Source organism: Taudactylus pleione, unplaced genomic scaffold (genome assembly GCF_031769625.1).
Source record: "Taudactylus pleione unplaced genomic scaffold, aTauple2 ptg000053l, whole genome shotgun sequence".
Taxonomy (NCBI): domain Eukaryota; kingdom Metazoa; phylum Chordata; class Amphibia; order Anura; family Myobatrachidae; genus Taudactylus; species Taudactylus pleione.
In genome coordinates this window covers 18030786-18047420 of record NW_028284455.1, presented here as the reverse complement: position 1 = coordinate 18047420, position 16635 = coordinate 18030786, and positions in this window count along the sequence as shown.

Genomic DNA, 16635 nt, shown 5'->3' with positions numbered 1-16635 from the left:
GTCGGATCATGAGCACATCGGCAAGTGTGTAGGCACCTTTACCTACTTCTGAAAAAGCATTTCAGGGAGATTGTAAAAAGTACACCTATTAGCACAATGTTAAAATGGATGTGTACTGTTCCACCTGAGAGGCGTGTCATAAAGTTGACTTAAGTTGGGTACACACGGTACGATGTGTACCCAGTGATGTGATCCATCACGGCCGACATATTGGGCAGTCCCCACACACGGAGCGATCCGCCCGATATGCCACTCCCCCCTCATAGACCTGCATGGGTTCATTCATCGCTTCTCCAGATCTCTTGTGCATGCAGAAAGATCTGGAGAAGTGACGGATGACCCCACGGGTGCGCGCAGCGAACGATATGCCCACACACGGAACGATATAGCTGCGATATCATCCCAATCCATTGGATCGGCCGCTATATCGCTCTGTGTGTTGGGGCCTTTACATCCCAATGTAAGCAAGACCCAAAATAGCAGTTGTTGTTCAGTAAGATCAACTTGTTGATGAAAACACTGATACATCATTGTACCTTATAACCAATGCAGGAAACTGGCACTGATAATCTCATTTGAATGTATATATATCTTATTTATTTTTTTCCAAGTATATAACAGCTACATAATGGGGTAAGGTGCAATCAGGGAGATTACTAGACTCTTCAGGGAGTCAGGGAGATTGCTACTATTTCAGGGAGTCTCCCTAACAGAGAGAGTGGGCAAATATGCATAGGGTACCTGATTCAGAGATGTACGCAATGCCAATTTTTACGCAGGTCGATTGTTTACCATTGCGTATGTGTGCCAGCTAGGCACACGTGACATAGGGTGCAGATAAGAAGGCAGCAGTGGACGTCCCTATGCTCAGCTAAGCTTTGGAACTATTAGCATATTTTTGAAGCAGTGTTCCATGCGAAATTGCAGCAGCTATGGCATTAGTGCCTGTCTCTGAATCAGGCCCATAATTGGGTGGCAATAGGGCATTTGCATGTTGGCTAAGTTTAGCAAGGACATGTTGCCAAAATTGCGGGCTATTTAGAATTGTGCAGATGCATGAATAAGCCTGTTTTCAGGCGGAACTTATCACCAGGGATAGGGCTGATGAAAGTACTCACTGATAAAGATGATGGCTATGAAACCAAGTGTATATAAAGTGGCTGAATAGATGCATACAACTCTGCATATGGGTGAATATCCACATCGAGTGTTGGCTCAGGCATGGATGGAAATTACAAATGCTAATTTACTGTACTCGCTGTGAGGTTGTGCAACTTTTCTACAAAATGCAACCTGGGAGAAGTACATAAAAAGTGGGAAAATCATCCTGGAGAAACGAGATAGCAGGACAATATAGAAGCCTGTTAGTGGCTGTAAGGAAAGACCCAGAGGTTCTTAAAAGGTATCAAATTGCTGATTATTTGCGCTTTCGATTAATGGTTGAAAAATTATAGCAAGTGTTTTTGAGCAAATTGAAGTCTTTCCAGCATATTGTGGTGCAGAAAAATGCCTGTATAGTAACTTTTCAGTGCTCTTTATATGAGTTTGTAAAAAGTTGGAATAAACACTTTTACATCATCTGCAAGTTGAAAAACCCTTCTTCCATCAATACAACACCTCCACATACCTGTCCCACATAATTTACACCTCCACATACCTGTCACACATAATTTACACCTCCACATACCTGTCCCACATGATTTACACCTCCACATACCTGTCCCACATAATTTACACCTCCAAGTACCTGTCCCACATAATTTACATCTCCACGTACCTGTCCCACATGATTTACTCCTCCACGTACCTGTCTCACATAATTTACACCTCCACATACCTGTCCCACATAATTTACACCTCGACATACCTGTCCCACATCATTTACTCCTCCACATACCTGTCTCATATAATTTACACCTCCACATACCTGTCCCACTTCATTTACACCTCCACGTACCTGTCCCACATCATTTACACCTCCACGTACCTGTCCCACATCATTTACACCTCCACGTACCTGTCCCACATCATTTACACCTCCACGTACCTGTCACACAACTTTTACACATCCACGTACCTGTCCCACATCATTTACCCTGCCACTTACCTGTTCCACATAATTTACATCTCTGCATACCTGTCCCACATAATTTACACCTCCACATTCCTGTCCCACATCATTTACACCTCCACATTACCTGTCCCACATCATTTACACCTCCACATACCTGCCCCACATAATTTACACCTCCACGTACCTGTCCCACATAATTTACACCTCCAAGTACCTGTCCCACATAATTTACATCTCCACATACCTGTCCCACATGATTTACTCCTCCACGTACCTGTCTCACATAATTTACACCTCCACATACCTGTCCCACATAATTTACACCTCCACATGCCTGTCCCACATCATTTACACCTCCACATACCTGTCCCACATCATTTACACCTCCACATACCTGTCCCACATCATTTAAACCTCCACATACCTGTCCCACATCATTTACACCTCCACATACCTGTCCCACATAATTTACACCTCCAAGTACCTGTCCCACATAATTTACACCTCCACATACCTGTCCCACATAATTTACACCTCCACGTACCTGTCACACAACTTTTACACATCCACGTACCTGTCCCACATCATTTACCCTGCCACTTACCTGTTCCACATAATTTACATCTCTGCATACCTGTCCCACATAATTTACACATCCACGTACCTGTCTCACATAATTTACGCTTCCACATTCCTGTCCCACATAATTTACATCTCCACGTTCCTGTCCCACATAATTTACATCTCCACGTTCCTGTCCCACATAATTTACACCTCCGCATACCTGCCCCACATAATTTATCATTTACACCTCCACATACCTGTCCCACATCATCTACACCTCCACATACCTGTCCCACATCATTTACACCTCCACATAATTGTCCCACATCATTTACACCTCCACCTACCTGCCCCACATCATTTACACCTCCACATACCTGTCCCACATAATTTAACCCATTACTGAGCTTTTTAGAGAAATTTACATGAAAACTGACATGTCTTTATTGGCTAAATTATGCTATTTAAACCCCTCCAAGTGCATGATTATTCTTTGGGAGAGGTGTACAAGAGGATCTGCACTATGGTCCTGATTCACTTCGGATCGCAATACTGCGTACGCACAAATTTTCAACTGCGATCGAAAATGCAAACTCAGCACAACATAAGGACGCCCACTTTACACACATCCGTAATGTTTAGCAGAATAGCGAAACCATCGGTAAAATCGAGTACCATCGCAGCCTCATGCACCCTTGCACAAGCCCTGACATTACTCAGAAATTGCTAACAACCATGCATGCTATGAGGCCTTACACTGCCTATGTGATCGCAGTGGATAATTTATGCACGCCCCTGCACTGGCATGCCTGCGTTTGGCCGACCACCCCCCGTTACCACCCACAAACGGCACTTCCTGTCAGTCACTCTGCGATGGGTCTGCGTAACCTCTGCGATCGTAGTCCCCATAGCAGTGGCCGGTTTGCGAAGGCACACTGCGATGTGTATGCATTTGCAGTGCAAAACAATCGGCAGATTGCATGCGTATTTGCAGTTGCGTATAGTAGTGAAGCAGGCCCTATGTCTTGACATTTTTACCTTAAAATAAAGATATTTTCATACTGTTTCACCTGTTCAGGGGGTGTGCATAAAAAACACAAATTTCCTCAAAAAAATCAAAGCGAGCTTAGAATTGAATTGACCCCAATATATTGCAAGCAAAGAAGAAAGCCCCTATCAGTTTGATAGGATTTGCAATCAGCCAATCGTAAGTGACAAGGTATCGGCCGTCATCATTATCAACATGAATTTGCACCTGCAAATGATATGGCTTGGACAGGTGTGTAAGCATCTCTGCATAGATCTGCATCTGTTTACAATTACGTGAAAATGACCTTGTGGCCTATGATGGAATTCCACTTCACTACTCTGCCTCTCCAGACACAAATGTCATATTCAGGTAATATCTGCACATGCGTGTGAACTCTTTTGTTGACATACACAATTCAACTTGGTATTAGTGTCTGTGTATCTAAAATCTGCCACTACAGTTTCTAGTTTTGGCGTCTATTTAACAATATGCTGATACTGGCTGGATGCGGTAAAAGGGCTCTTGCCACTTGGCCAGTTAGTCTCTGGGCCTTCTCAAGCTGGCACAAATTCACAGTGGAAATTGAAGCCTAACTTGGGGTCTAGTTCTGCTTTTTTGGGAAATAAATAGTTAAAAATGTATATATATTTTATTTAATAATGTTACTTTACAGATCTTCCACAATAGCCATCCTGATATAGAGTTAAGATGATTGTGGGAGTATATGTACTGGCACGATCCTTATTAAATAGGCTTCCCCATGCTAATGTTTGCGATATCCAACTATAGCTACTGTTGGCTGATGGGCTTCTCAGGGAGATCGATGGGTTACCTCTCTCTAATGGGAATGGGCATGGCCGGCGGTTCGATTCCCGTCAGCGGCAGCCCGACAAGAGCAGAGTTTAAAGCAGCGGAAGCCCGACAGCGCTGGAAATCCCGATCGTGGATAGGTAAGTATCTACTAACCTAACCCCCCTAACCCTAACCCTCCTTAGGGGTGCCTAACCCTAACTTCCCCCCCAAGTGCCTAACCCTAATCCCCCCTCTAAGTGCCTAACTCTAACCACCCCCTTCCCCGCTGCCTAAACCTAAGTCCCCCGGGGGGTGCCTAACCCTAAGTCCCCCCCGGGAGCCCTAAACCTAACCCTCCCCCCCGCGGCTATCCGCTCGCGGTGCCCGGCATCCCTACGATCGGGATGCCGAGCGCCGGTCTCCCGGCGTCTGGGAAATGCGGGCGTCTACATCTTTGCCGGGATATGACAGTCGGGAAGCCGGCTGCCGGTATTTAGGCAGTTGGCTTCCCGATTGCTTCCCCTCTAATGAATAGACCTCTAAGTTACCTTTACAAATACTGGAACTCACCTCGTGGGGAATAGTCAATATAATGTCTTTTATAGGGTTCTAAGGTCCCCATACATCAACGATAAATAACCCCTTTAGCACTCACTAAAGGGGTTATGTCATGCTTTCAGTATTTAACAAACAGCAATAATCACTACATCGCTCACACCATTTTTATGGGGACCCGGCAGCAGCCTTTCCGGCTTCAGCGAAGCTTTCCAGGTACTGCTGGATAAAAGTGTCATGTGCACAAAAACCCAGCGCTGGCCGTGATAAGCTGCTAGCAACAGAAAAGACGCCGCTGAGGGGGAGATCATCGCTGGATTTTGCCGGACCTCGCTGGAGGGGTATTCGTTGGTATTCTGCAATAATAAACTCAATTTGCCACTGGTAATAAGTTATGTTAATAAATGGGGCCCAAAATGTTACATTTAAAAAAAGATACCGCATTCAAAAGGCCATAATTTAGCTAAAGGAATTATCATTTATCAGGGATACTAGTAGAGCAAAAGCATACTTATGGTTATCAATAGAGAAATTCTCATCCTTAAAGTGGGATTAGGAAAACGGATAGGTATTTTGCTTATTCCTCAAGTATGGAGTCGGTAGGACTATGAAGGAAGTTTAGAGTGTTAAAAGTGGAACTGCAACTGCACTACAAAAAATCACTGTGGAAATGTCTTCCTTTGGAACAGTGGGCTAATTCAGACCCGGTCGCTGAGAAGCGTTCACACGTAGCTGGCCGATTTTCACATTCTGCTCATGCATCGCAGTGCACGTGCGCGAACCAGTGCGAGAGATCGGGAAGCGGTCGCTCGTAAAGCATAGACAGCCCAGCAGAATGAGTGACAGGAGAGGCCATTAGTGGGTGGTAACGGTCTTAACGCCGTTTCAGAGGCGTACATGATTAAGAGGCAGCGTCATAGTACACGTCACCTGGTTGTATTTTACACTGAAGTGCTTGCAGCAGGGTATAGTCAACCTCAAGCGCTGCATTCGCTTCTGATGGTACCTGATGTACTGAAGGTTGCATGCACTTCCTGGAGATGACGTGCGCAAGTGGGTTTCTTAAGACAGGCTGGTGGACGTCTACATACAAAAAGCCGTCGAACGCCGGGACATAGTGGGCATGCTTATGCCTTACTGTGCAATTGCCTGCTATGCCGTCACTTAGCCGAATTTGCATACGCTGGGTGCACGCATAAGCATCTAGCGAGCGGGTCTGAATCGAGTCCAGTGACCCTAGAGAACCCCATAGAACTGAATGGCTTTAGTTTCACTCTTCAAACTAAATAGCAAACCCTCAATAACAAACCCAGCGTATCTTGATTTTTATGAAAACGCATGACGAATCAATAATGGCAAAAAGTCATGCATGCTGCACTATAGACAGCTCAATTCCTTTGCCATGCTGGGGGCATGATTCAGAGATGTACGCTAATGCCACCGCTGCTGTGAATCTGTACGCAGCGGCTCTACAAATATGCAAATGTTACAGCAGGATCTGTATTGAGACGCCCACCAGGTGACTTCTCTAATCCAAGCCACTGCGTACAAAGAAGCAGCTTTGGTCGCGTCAGACGATTATTAGTAACCCTATAGTTTCTCAGAATGACCACCGGAACTGCAACGCCGGAGCCATTCTCACTGCTTTCGGGATTATAGTTGCTGCCTGAGACACACCTAAGTTTGAGACGCCATTGTCCCCCCTCCCCCCTTTGCTGCACATAAACAGTCTCTGCCTGTAAATTACTTTGCAAATAAATCCTCAATGTGAGTGACAACAGTAATGAAACCTAAAGCATGAGCAGTGCGACTCAGGTGCATACACAGATTGCTCAGTTGAGTAAACATTTACATTGTGTCCATCTCTGACTCAGTAGCTACAACTTACTTTCTCCAGCTTATTATGGGCCTGATTCAGAGATGGACGCTTTGTTGATTTTTCCACAGATCGAGCGATTGTTTGCCATTGCGCATGCGTATAAGCCGCACACGCTGCGATTGTCTTGCAATTCAGCACACATAGAGAACCCATTCGCAAAGTGAGTGACAGGTGGTTAGCGTTCGGGTGTGGTCAGAAAAATGCAGGTGTGTAGTTTAAATGCTGTTACACGGGAGTGCATAAATCAGCCCTTGCGGTCTCCTATGCAGTATAAGAGCTTTCTGCGTGTCAGGAGAGCCGCCGAGTCTGCGGCTGGTCAGACCTGCCGCAAGGGCAAGATGGCCGCTTGATGTACGTCGATGTTACAGATATTTACACAGGTAAGCAACGTCGTATGCAATGCAGCGGGGGGCGTCATTATCCTTGGGTAAGCTTTGGAACTATTAGCATATTCTCGCTGCTGCGTTCCATACAAAATCACAGCTGCGATCGCATTAGCGCCCATCTCTAAATCAGTCCCTATGTTTTATAATAAATACCATACCATAATGCTAATTTCAACCTAATTGGAGTGATATTTCTGTTCTAACCTGCACTTATTCCACTTTTTTTTTACCATTTACCCTTTCAGTGCTGGTGGTAATACACCATTGCATTTACCCTTTCAGTGCTGGTGGTAATATACCATTACATTTACCCTTTCAGTGCTTGTAGTAATACACCATTACATTGGCACCACTACCTCGCAGCTTCTTTTCTATTTTCCACTTACTCTCTTTTACCTGGGCCTGGAATTTTTCCATCTCTAATTTTAAAAGTATTCTAAATATATTTCACCAATCACAGCTTTAATTTCATGTGATTTGCACCTGTTATGTTATCCCGGCTGCTGTAATACTTGATGCAAACAGATAATTTATCACATCATTTAAAATAATAAATAACAGTAACAAGACAGCAGATTTGGACATAGGGCCTTATTCAGAGATGTACGCAAACCCAATGGTTTACATACATCTCCGATAGTGGGAGATCAGCGCATACGCATATGCAGGTCTCTTTCTGCCACTACAGCCGCAGTGCCCCTAAGCCGATTGAGGGCTGGGAATAAGCGGTATCAGTCAACATTCCTGAAATTGGCATGTGATGGCCCCATTTCCTGGGAGTATCTGCGTCTTCCGATGCAGATTTACTGACCTCGGTTACGGAGCCGAGACGGCCATTCTGAGTAGCCTTAGGCTTACTCAGCTGGCCGATGCCCCTACCAATGGTAGAGATGGTGATCCGATGACGCAGCACTCAAATATGGGAAGATGACAGTGGGCTTCTTTTGCCCTGAGTCGCCTCCAGCGGTATTAGCATATTTTTGCATCATTGCTGTATCCAATGATAGCAGCAATGCAAATAGCGTCCATCTCTGAATAAGGCCTATAGTCCTCCTTATCAGTGTAAGAGGGTCTCGTAATCAGTCAGGTGATAACCCCCAGGAGCTGCATGGAGGTTTTTATTTTGATAGCATTTATGCCGTGTGACATGAAGCAATGATTACTCCCATGTTACATCATGTAGCAACAATTACACTAGTGTAACATGCAGCAACAATGACAGTTGTGATATGCAGTAAAAATTACACTCTTGAAATGCAGAAACTTTTACACCCGTGATATGCAGCAACAGTTACACATACAGCATCGATTATACTCGTGACAGTCAGCAACAATTTCACCCATGTGATATGCAGCAACAATTGTATTCATGTGAGATGTAGCAACAATTACATTCGTGATATGCAGCAACAATTACACCTATGTAACATACAGCATCAATTACACTTGTGACACGCAGCAACAATTACACCCATGTGACATACAGCATCAATTGTATTCATGGGGTCTATTCATGAAGATCTGCGTTGTAGAATTGTTACTTATCGCTATAGATCGCATCACTTCGATGAGCGTGGCTGGTAGTTTATCACTTTCCAGAGCTTAGTACATCTTCCCCTGGGAGTGTATGTGATGAACCAATCACGTGATGCTCACTTCTTACCATGGGACATGGGCGTAACAACCATAGGTGCAAGGGGTGCAGCTGATATGGGGCCCGAGCTTAGGAGGGCCCATCTTCCTTGTCAAAGTTACATGTGTTATATACATTTTTCATCCTGCTGTTGCCAGTTATATTCCGATTGTAATAATATGTGTAATAATAACCTGTGTTGAATTAAATAGCTGAGGTAAACAAATATATATATTATTAATGTTTACTGATCGGCTGATCGGGAAGCGAAGTGACACATTTTTACAAGGACAGCAGTAATACAAGTACCAACACTTTTCTTTGATCACTAATACAATGGTGAGGGCGGTAAAGCTAGCTATCATGTAGTTACAAGGACAGCAGTGATTCAAGTACCAACACTCTTCTTTGATCACTTATACGATCGCGAAGGTTAAAAAAAAAAAAAGCTTTATGTTTATGTTTTCCTTTAACTAAATTAAAATATATATGTTTTTTCGAATTTTTACTGATTCATTTATTTTATAGAATTTGCAACTGGAAGCCCTTATCCAAGTAAATCCGCCTCATGTATTTGCATAGGAAACCTGGACTGTCGGCAAAGTGGGAAGTTTGTTCTTACAACTTTCAGACATGTTCGCTCAGCAGCAAAGATCTTTTTTTCTTTTTTTTTTATAGGCCAGGAAATTATTTCTTGTCTGGCCATATTGATAAACAGGCCTCTAGGTGTCCTGAGAAAGGGTAATTGAGTAAGTAAAAAGTAAAAGAAAATTGCTACATTCACTGGAACAGCAAAATGACCACTACCTTCATTGTTTCTTCAATAATTTATCCAGTTTTCTACTTTTTTCCTCCAAATATCCTTGTTATTTTTTTTCTTTTAGCAGCTGCAATAGTTGTAATATGGTAATGCAGCAGGAGGCTCTACGACTCCAACATGCATTACTGATCCGAGCTGCCTCCAAGGACGCAGCATTGGATCATCTGTGATCCCTTCTGCCAGCTGAGTGACCATGGGGTCACGCAAGCTGGCCGCCGCAGATGAGTTAAAGAGGCCAGGAAAACTCTGTCAGCCGACGGAGAACCTGGTCTCTCCACTCCCCCACATCAGCGGTGACAAGCTTCCATTTTGGCAAATGGAGGCCGTCAACACCCCCACCCTGCCCAAAAACAGCAGCAGAGTGTGAATCACTGGCAGTCTGCTGCTGGATTGTGTGTGGGATTGCAGACCCATAATGCACATACGCAGTAAGGGTCAGACGCACACGCAGATTCCTGGTAATCAGGAATCTGCATGACCCTGTCACTGTGACTGGAGTCGCGTTCCCTGATAGAAGGGAGCCCGGCAGCAGTGGCACTGTGTGGCTGCAATCAATCTACGTATGCTAAGCTTTGCGAGGATCAAAGATTGTGAATTGATGATGCAGTCTGTCAGACTGAATGTATTGAGTGCTGAGCTGCTCATGAGCCTGCCAGGCACTCTGCTAAGACCCCAGGGGCAGCTGCTGTAAGATGAGACAGTGAATGAAATGCTAATAATGCAAACTGTCTAATGTCAAAGTTGATCAAGCAAACACAGAGAGCTGACTAACTCTGTATTTCATATATGTAGCTATTGGAAAAGTGATATATAATCAGCACTTTGGAAGAGATGAGATTGTGACAGTGTGTGTATGAAGCCAGACCCTCAGCCCTAAAACCTGTGTAATTTAAGAGTGTCCTGGATTTATGGGATTGTGTGTGGCATTGACGGAGTTTAAATCCAGGCAAAATGTAATCCTGGTCAAACTACACCACCATGCCAAATTTGGTGAAGCTAGGTACAAAACTCTGGCCGTGCATAGAGGACAAACAGACACACTTTTGCTCTTATTATATAGATGAAGTCTACTTCCTAAAGATGAAACGCGTAGGAACCAACACTGTACCTGGCTTGCCTCCATGGACAGATAAGCGCTCTTTAATTGTCATTTCTGTATGTGTGCTACTTACTATTTAATTTATCACTTCTAAAATAAACTGTGTTTATTTACATAAACATTCCGTCTTATGACTATTCCACCTGAGACTATTATTTGTTCCTTGCTGCTCCACAGTTTGAAATATTGTTTTTAACGCAGTGTCCTTGAAAAACATTATGCATTATGATTTATTCCTTTTTATTACATACAGTATATACTGATCCACATGGTGGTCTTTTGACCGAAGAAAATATACCCAAGATAAGTTGTGTATCCATTTTATTCGTACTCACTATACACTGAGGGCCTAATTCAGACCCGATCGCAAGCGCTGAGCGCTTGCAACCGAGTCGATGGTGGCCCAGAGCGCATGCGCACGACGGAGCCGGCTCCGTCGTGCGCATGCGCGAGACCCAGATAGCTCCGGGTCTCGCACCAAATGGGGCGTGCTGTCGATGTTGAGTGACAGCGCGCCCCCTTTGGTGGGCGGGCCGGGGGGGTGGCTGCCCAGAAGGAGGCATTCCCATGAGAACACCTACCGTTTGGGGGCGGCCCCACTGATATCACAAGTGATGTCAGTGGGAGAGCTTTCGGCTCTGGTTGAGCCGAAAGCTCTCTGGGGCTTGCGGCCACGAGACCCTACCACAAGGGTCTCGTCGCAAGCCCGATGGTCGCGATGGCCTTGACCATCACGACCATCATCCTGGCCACTCGCATTAGCTGTGGGTGGCAAAAGCGCATAAAAAAAAAAAGACGCCCTGGTTCAGAGCGAGCGCTCTGTCAGAGCGTCCGGCTCTGAATCAGGGCCTGAGTGTTCTTTTATAAGTTTATTATACTTCTAGGTGCTTAAATACTTTTATTGTTTTATGACCCCATTTAATAATTCATTATACTAAATGCCCACTGTTGAATGGATTTGATTTGATAATTGGCTGAATGGTTTCAGATAGAACAGAGAAACTAGCAAAAAAAGTGATTTGTACAAAGTGTTTTGCCTTCATATCAATATGATATCAATATTATATGGAGTCATGTGACACTAGTGATGGGTTTTCTGTCACACATACATAAGAATCAGGAACAGTCAGATCACAAGTTCTTCTTGCTTTTGATGACACACATAAAAGCATTTTGAAAAACGCAAACACATGTCTTTGATACTCCAATCTCCAGGAGCAGTCCTGCCCAACGCACATCAGTCTCTCTGCCAGTCAAAAGTTTTTAAACACCCCGATTTTTATAGTTTTTATAGATATGTAATCAATGCAAGCCCAGTGAATAACATAATATGGTATAAAAATAAGCAACAAACTGCTACAGGTTTAAAAAAAAATGTTTATACTAGCAAAAATTGCAAAATACATTTCAGACTTATAAAAAAAATCCCCTTTTCAGGGAACAAGCAATAGTTTTAGAATTTATAGATGTTCTGCAGCAGTGACAAATAGGCTTGCCTGGGCCCTGAATTACTGCCAGTGACTAAAGACTGGAATCAAAATTTAAAACCTTTATTTGATCAATCAGAGTTTTTGTATACTGTGGAGTAAAGGCCCCTACACACGGAACAATGTAGGCAACGATACAATCTCGTTAATGATTTCCCTTGAACTCCTGTATACTCCTGGACAAACGATATTGTGCATACACATGGAACAAATGTACAAACGATATAGATGGTCGCTAATGACTGCAAATCGTTAACGATATATCGCTTAGCAGAAAACAACCTCACGATGTATCTTCTGTCTCCCTGTCGGCTGACACAAAATGGTGGAGGGGAGTGGCCAGGAAAAATTACGACAAATCGTTCGTGGTCCATGTGTCCATGTGTGTCAAATCGTGAAAGACAGATCGTGATCTTTCTGCATGTTCAAAAGATCACAGACCCAGACCAAGGACAAGCAGTAGCGCACATTGGCATCGTTATCGTGACTACGCACTGCATAGTTTAAACAATTTGTCGTTCCAATCGGTCAAAAACAGTAATATCGTTTAAAATATCGTACCGTGGGTAGCCACCTTAAGTGAAAGTTTGGATCCTCAGTGTGTGGTGTGGGCTTAATAACAAACTGACACTTTGCGGTGCGTTTAATCCCCCAAATTTAAAACGGCAATGCTTTTAATAGCAAAATATGGGGTGTTTTGCTATTAGAAGCATAAGATTTTTAAAGTTTGGACTAAATCATGTAACAGCTTGTAAATAAACCTCTGTGACACCAACTGTCAAACATGGAGGAGGAAGAGTAATGGTCTGTGGCTCTTTAGCTCCTAGAGCAAAATGGCTACTACAGCATTTTGCAGCACTGTGTTTGGTCTACAACTAGTTGGTCAAAGTATCAATACAGCAAGATAATGACCCAAAACATACCTCCAGGCTATGTCAGAACTAGAACTTTTGAGAAAAAGAACAAACAAGATGTAGACTTCAAGTCATGGAATCGCCAGCACAGTCTCCAGAATTAAACCCACGGAGCTTGTTCTGGATGAACTGGACAGAAGGGGAAAAGTAAAGTAACCTACAAAAGTGCAACACAATTATGGGAAATTCTGCAACAGTGTTGAGAACTACTTTCCGAACAATATTAATTTCCATTGTAGAAAGAATGTCACAAGTGTGTTCAGTGGTTACATCTGCAAAAGATGGTGACTTTGATGATTTAAATATTTTAAGTTTTGGTAAATGAAATGATTATTCTTTTTTATCTCCAATTGTTTATTTGTACTATGCTTTACCTTCAGAGTACACTGATATTTACTAAAGTGCGGGTTTTTAGAAGTGGAGATGTTGCCCATAGCAACCAATCAGATTCTACTTAACATTTATCTAGCACCTTCTAAAAGACAATAGCTAGAATCTGATTGGTTGCTATGGGCAACAAAAAAAGAGAAAGCGCTATCAGAAGAATCAGTGGTGGGCTAGGCCGGGGGGCAGGGTGCCATGTGCCCCCCGGGCCGCAGCGTCATGCGGGCCACGGGCTGGTGCAGTCTGTGTCACTGTGACACAGACTGCACCGCGTGAGTAGCGCTCACCGGACGGAGTCCGGTCAGCACTACACAGCACAAACACACAGCCGCCGGAGCTGGCAGCTGTGTGTTTGCTGTAATCAGCAGCCGCTGAGAGTCTGTCAGACTCTCAGCGGCTGCCGCTGTTCCCACTGCGGGAGCCATCTTCCGGCTCCCGCAGTGGGTAATGGGAGAGCCGTCATCATGATGACGTCTCTCCCATAATGCAAAGCGGCCAGAGGAGCCGGTGGAAGCGTCGGGACCAGGAGCGGGAGTTTCAGGTAAGTGGGGTTTTTTTATTTTTTTATTAAGTCTCTCTCTACTAGGGGGGGATTACTATGGGGGCACTACCAAGGGGGGGTACTATGGGGGCACTACCAAGGGGGGGTACTATGGGGGCACTACCAAGGGGGGGGATTACTATGGGGGCACTACCAAGGGGGGGATTACTATGGGAGCACTACCAGGGGGGGGGATTACTATGGGGACACTACCAAGGGGGGGGATTACTATGGGGGCACTACCAGGGGGGGGATTACTATGGGGGCACTACCAGGGGGGGATTTCTATGGTGGCACTACCAGGGGGGGATTACTACTGGGGGCACTACCAGGGGGGTGGATTACTATGGGGGCACTACAAGGGGGGGACTACTACTACTGGGGGCACTACAAGGGGGGGACTACTACTACTGGGGGAACTACAAGGGGTGACTACTACTACTACTGGGGGCACTACAAGGGGAGGGGACTACTACTAGGGGCACTGCATAGGGGGAGGGGACTACTACTAGGGGCACTACATAGGGGGAGGGGACTACCACTGGGGGCACTGCGAGGGACCACTGCTGGGGGCTCTATATAAAGGGCAATAGTGGGGGTACTGCATAGGGGGGAGACTACACCTGGGGCCACTATTTAAGGGACATTGCATAAGGGTTACCACTATTGGGGGCACTGCATGGGGGGGGTGGACTGCTACTGGGGGACTGCATAGGGGGTACCACTATTGGGGGCACTATATAAGGGGCCTACTACTGGGGGCACAAGGGCACTAAACAGGGGGGACCACTACTGGGGGCACAAGGGGCACTGCATAGGGGGGATCACTACTGGGGGCACTACTGGAGGCCTGCATAAGGGTGTTATCTCCTGTGGCACACGGGGGCACTGCATATGGGCACTACGACAGGGGGCTGCCCCTAATCTTTATTTTTACCTTACATTAATCCCATATGGACCCGCCTCCTCCCTGAAACACTTGAGGGGGGGCGGCGCCATAGCACGCACGTTCTTTGGGCACCGTGGCTACACGCTACTCCTCTGCCAGGGCCGCCTGCATGCATTTGCCCCCCAGGCTAAAAGTTGCCAGCCAGCCCCTGAGAAGAATACAGATTGCAATACAGACATGTGCAAGTAAAAGAAAGTGTACAGTAAACAAATAAGTCCAAAAGTAAATGTCAGATGCATCAGACGCCCACCCCCTGCTGCTGCTGGCTTATATGTATGTAGAAGAGAGAGAGAGAGAGAGAGAGAGAGAGAGAGAGAGAGAGAGAATAGCTAATACAGTAAAGTTGCTTTTTTAAAAGCTGTATACAACTACTTATTTGCCAAATATGTCCCCAAAATTGTTGATTTTATTTTGTATTCTCAAATTATGTAATTAATAGCCATATAAACTTGAGTAAGTATAATTTTATTGACAAATCTGCATATTTGTTAAACAAATAAACTTCAGGTTTAAATAGTTACTATTTACATAATTTTATATTTTCAAGATTTTGAAAATTTTTGGGGCATTTTTGGAAAAAATGTCCAGTTAAGTGGTTAAGCTAGAAAAGTAGAATCAGGCTGGTGCACATAACCAGGCACAGCGGGAGGACAACAGGGAGTGACTCATGACTCAGAAGGGAAATCAGCACATAGTCCCACTGGGACAAACGCTAGCGGCCCCATGTTTTATGATATTTAGAAGCATCATTCCTTTCCACATAAAGAAAAAATTCATGGTCTGCTGTATCATTCACCAGTGCTCACCATTTACGGATATCAGGAGACTCAGGAGCAAACTAGGCCCAAACGATAATAACCTTAGCGAGGACCCTGAAACATAAAACATACTTGCAAATGGTTTTATTAACATTTTCCTCAAGGGCCATGGCAAATAGACATGTTTTGGGCTCCAAAGGAGGAGGCATAGAGGCAGTAGACCTAATGTCAGACACATACCCAAAAAGCATGTAGCCTAGGGTAGACCCACAACAGCTTCCAACAGCCACAACCAATGGCTCCACATTTAGGATTCAGCTGTAGCGCGAAGGCCCATTTTAAGGAGACAAAGAGGAGAACGATAAGCTCTATGTAACACATAAAACTAGACTTATTGATATCTGACTCAAGGTGAAGTGTCTCGAATACAGCCGACAACCTGCTTCCGCTCCTTCAGGTCAGATTACCATTTCAATTTTAGAGGAAGAAGTGCCCCTGGCAAGCAATGGGATTGGAGACCGCCGTAAAGGCACAAAATTAATTTCCTAGATCCCAAAGAAAGCAACAAGGATTTAGTCAGTGAAGTGAATATAGGGGGAGGATTCAAAATTAACTGGGCATGCATAACATGGCATAACTGCAAATATCTATAAATTATCATATGCGGGAGAGTAAATTCCACACACAATTGCTCAAATGATGGCCATTACGGAAAACCTGTCCAAGATAAACTAGCCAAATATTATCTGAGCTGTGCATGACCAGTTCAG